Source organism: Cyprinus carpio, chromosome B14 (genome assembly GCF_018340385.1).
Source record: "Cyprinus carpio isolate SPL01 chromosome B14, ASM1834038v1, whole genome shotgun sequence".
Taxonomy (NCBI): Eukaryota; Metazoa; Chordata; class Actinopteri; order Cypriniformes; family Cyprinidae; genus Cyprinus; species Cyprinus carpio.
The window spans coordinates 2941010-2946001 of record NC_056610.1 but is presented as its reverse complement, the minus strand read 5'-3'; positions in this window follow the sequence as shown (position 1 = coordinate 2946001).

Genomic DNA, 4992 nt, shown 5'->3' with positions numbered 1-4992 from the left:
GGCAGCTGGTTACTTTGACTTTCATAGTATGAGGGTTATCAACATTCTTTAAAACATGTTCTGTTTTTATTTGCTCAAAATTATATATAGTAAAACAGACATGAATATTATTTCAATTTAAAATAACCTTTTTCTCTCTCTCTCTTTTTTTTTTCTTTTCTTTTTCTAATTGAATATGTATCAAAATGTAATTTATTCCAAAGCTGACTTTTCAGGAGGGGAATTTAAGTCAGGATTACTCAAGTCTTTATCGGCACATGATTTTCCAGAAATCATTGTAGTATGCTGATTTGGTGCTCAATTATTAAAAACAGCCAGAAAATCATCATGTGACATCTTAAATCAAGATGGCTCCTAGTTCCAGTATTGTTAGCGTGGCATTGAAAATGGTCTAGATCTGATTGAAATGTTTGCCTTGTTGCCTTTTTTATTTAAATATTTAATTATTTATATTTTAGTAAATTGCCTGCATTGCCTTCATCTCGCCTGCGATTTTTGATTTTTTTAGAGTGTGCAGACTTTTTTCAGGTATTTTACTTTTTGGTGCTCAATTATTATTGCTGCTGAATTATTAATAATAGTTTTTAATATTATCAATGTTGTGTGATATTTTTGTGGAAACTATAATACTAAATATATAGGTTACAGATGCCAAAATGCCATCCCGTAATGCCAGAAACATTGTCATTATATTTTTCATTAACTTCAGACAACCACAGCTGCTAGTTTTGTTTGTAAAACTTTTACTTTAGAAGATTGCCGCTGGGTTTGACACTGGGTCACAGAGTTACTTATATCTCTAAACAGCGTGTGTACACCATTTTGGACTCATTTTCTTTTTCGCCACCAGGCTTATAAATTGTGGGCCAGGCCGACGTTTTGAGGTCTCAGCTGAGGAAAATTAGTCTTTGGATGAGAGAAGACGCTAAAAAAGACGTCTGAGCTGCTTTCTAATTCCGTATTCTGGGCCAGGTCCTCAATGGTGAGGTGGAAGACACTATGTAGGCACCTGAAAAGAGGTCAGGGGCAATGCAAACTCACTCCTGATTGAAGGATACCACAGTTACAGATGCAACAGCTCCACTAATACACCCGGCATCATCCGGCTTCTTGGCGTTCACAAGTGTGAAGATTACGTGATACGTGAGATTACATTTAGATTCTGCTGTGAATGCTGACTGGATGAGCGTGTCATATATTTAAGCTCATCTAAGAGAGAGGGATGCTTGAGTTTGTGTTTCTGTATAGATGTGTATGTCAGCATGATACCCATCAGATGTGGTCTGTTGCGCACTGGACTGCATCACTAAAACAGAGTCACAGCAACAGCCTAATCGCCCTTGTGCTGGCCTGGGAGCTGTTGTCTGTCGCAGTCCGCATCTTATTGTACCAGCTAACAGACGGTAGGAGTGGAATAGTGGTCTCTTGCGTCCAGCAGATGGCACTTATGTCAAAGTGAAGCACTGTGAGGGCCCTGCAGTGGCCTGTTGTTTGTTCATTTGCACAATAGTTCCCAATCAAGCTGTGTAATACAATTACTGGCTGTAAAGTGTTCAGCTAGCAGAACAGGATCTGTTGTGCCCACCTTATTTGATATGTAGGGATAGGGTGGTATAAAAAATAGCATAATGCTCTCTATATACATATGAAATGAGATGATATAAACAGCTATTATAGGCAGTTAAATTAGCCATGTTTATTTCATTAATTCATGCTTAATTTGTGAATTGAATGTTACAGCAAAAACAGTCAAATCTAGTTAAAATTATCCAGGCATATTTTCCATTTAATGCACATATAAATAATATTTAATCAAATCATTGATACTGACATTGGTTCAGTGATGTTAAACAATGTTGCCTCAAATAAAACCAGTTAATATAGATGTTGCTATTTTTAGGTTATTATTTTTTAGCGTGATAATCATAATGTTGCTTAATTTTATAGAGTAGCAGCAAAATCGTCACGGATACATTGGGAAATATTTAATATGTCATTCAGCTCTAATAATATGCCAGTCGGTCTGAGGAAGAGAGATTAAAAAGGGAGAAAGAACATTCTGAGCTGGTTTCTTTTCAATGACCCTTAGATGAAGAATTACGCTGTTGACGAGATAGGTAGAGAACAATATGATAACGGCTGTAGGACGTCAAGAGTTACAGATGGATCGTTATTGGTGTCGGCAAACAAATGTTCTGTTGGCCCTTCTGTGTCCCCAGCAAGAGCCTGGGTCCCCTGGACTGCCTCCAATAACACGACAACAGTCATAACCATAAAAAGAGCAGTGCTGTCCTCCCCCTCATATTCCATATTTCACCCTCATTCTCTCTGTCTTTCCCTTATTTGTCCTCATAAGTTAGTGTGAAATGAGGGGACATTCGAGAGCCGTGTGCATGTCTGAGTATCTCTGTGAATGTGTGTGAGACAGATGCTGGTTTTGAGATGAGTACATTTCAAAAGGGACCCATAACAGACAACTTTAACACACTCCTGGCAATTCAAACACTGGCTCATTGTGGAAAAAATAAAAAAATAAAAAAATGCACCTCTACCTACATTTTTGCAAAACTCCAAAAACCTACCTATACATACAAATCACTGTAGTTTACAGGTGAAATGAACAGCAGTACAACATTAACGTTCATTTTCATTTTTAAGATTTCATGGGTAGATTATCAATTAATAAAGACCTGTTATTGCTTGGTTTCTTGCATGATACTGTTATGACCTCAAAACATTTTAACCATAGTGGATCATTTGTAAAATAATACATTTTGATATTTAAATCAGCTCCCCAATGTGTGGCTTTTCTGACACCAAAAACTAGTTTGATAGCTCACCTGCAGCATTGCATTTGTGACGTGGAGGCCATGGGAATAAGCTCAAAGAAGCAATGAAAAAGTATAACAGGTTTTTATCTCAAATTTGCTTTTGTTCACACAATTAGTTAAGTTTAGGGGAAGGTTTAGTGTGGTAAGTTATTTCCAAAGGCCATAGAGTATTAACCTTTTAGCGGCACTTACTGGACTTTCATTTCTGAAACTGCTGTGATGTGTACAACAACAACAAAGTTTGCCAGATTCATGTTCATCTGTTTTGGATAAAACTGTCACCTCAAGTATTTTCAATGAGTCTGGGTTGGGAAATATATAACTATTTGACATTTGTGACGAATTGGTGGCAAATTTGTATGAACAAGATTGTATGAATTCACACAAATTTGCCAACAATAGGTCAAAAGCTTAAAATAGTTACGAACTGTTCAACCCAGACTTATTTTGTAAGATCTGCTTACACGACTCTGAGAGTTAGGCTTAGGCTCAGACTAATTTCTATATTACTTCTAAATTCTAAATGCATTAATTTTATAGCGCTATATGGTTACTGTATGATAATAATTGTCTTATATGTGTATTTTTATTTCCCCTAAATAATTTTAAAGAAACAATTTAGATAACATTCTGCACTAGCACTCTGTCAAGTCTCCTGAGCTATGAAAGAGCAACCTTTGACTTTGAGCAATAGAGTTTTCATCAAGAGTGAGAGGAGACTGAACAGTAGTAACAGATTGTCCTATTCATGCGCTTTATTACTGCAGTGAGTTCTGTCCAAACAGTGGATCTTGCTGAATATCCAAATTAAACTCCAGCACAATCCAATACAATCCAATGAAAACTCACAGTCTGTGTTTGAAATGAATCCAAAGAGTTTATTGAAGACTTGTACACACTTCCAAGTAAGGAATTGTGGGTTCAACAAGTTTAAATAACTTGCTAAACATACTAAAATAAATGCTAGAAAGGTATTGCACAAGCAATATACAATATAGCAATATAAAGTCACCTTGTGAGGACTCTTGAACTCGGAGCCAATTCTTAATACTGCTGTGTGTGATCCACTCCATCCACTCTCCATCTGCCATAGTTCAGTCAATTCCCCACTAAAGCACTGTCATAATGAGTCCTAAACCCAGGAAATGAGAAAATGTTTCTCAAGCTCAAGGTGTTTTCAGATTTTCTTTACAGCAACAACAACAACAAAAAACTTTATGATTTGATCAACGTTTTTAAGCTTTTTCTCACAATTTACTGTTGCTAACAAGTGGCTAATTGGGACTACAGAGGTTGTTGGGGACATTAAACATAATCATGCTGAACAGGTAAACTCATCTACTTCACTAGTCTAGGTGTTTACATCCTTGTTGTGTTTATACTCACCCTCTTGCAAACTACTAACTTAAACTTTCCAATGTGTAGTTTATAAACCAAATTGATGCAACTGTTATGTAGTTTTATGTATATATATATATATATATATATATATATATATATATATATATATATATATATAGATATATATATATATATATATATATATATATATATATATATATAGTCTATCTTTAACTTTTTATTTCAGGTGACATTGTTTAGGCTTGAAAATCAATTTGTGAAGATTATATTGATGAACAATGTGTAAAAACGATAAACTTGTTGGTCACATACCTTAATTTCTGCAATAATCCAGTGGCCAAAGAAAAACTCCTATTGCGTTTTTGTTGTGGGAAAAGGTCTGATACTACTTGTGAACGTGTGATATGTATGTGTGTGTGTGTGTGTGTGTGTGTGTGTGTGTGTGTGTGTGTATATTTATATATATATAGTACACACACACACACACGCAATTATCGGGAGAGAGATGCCACAGTCTGGGCCTTAAAAGATGCCTTTAAAAGCTTTCAGTGTATGATTTGAATGGCAATATATACACGTTTAAAATAAATAAAATTATATCCTTTGTAATATTGTTTAGTTTGCCAGAGACTAGAGGAACATTGTATTCTTAGAGGTTTATGTTTCATAGCACAGGTGAGTTAATGTTTCATAACTTACTGTTTATTAACTATTTCATAAGGGTCTTGGATGTTTTTCCTAATATGATAGAATTCATATAGGGCTATAGCATGAAAAGAATTGAAAGAGAAATATTCAT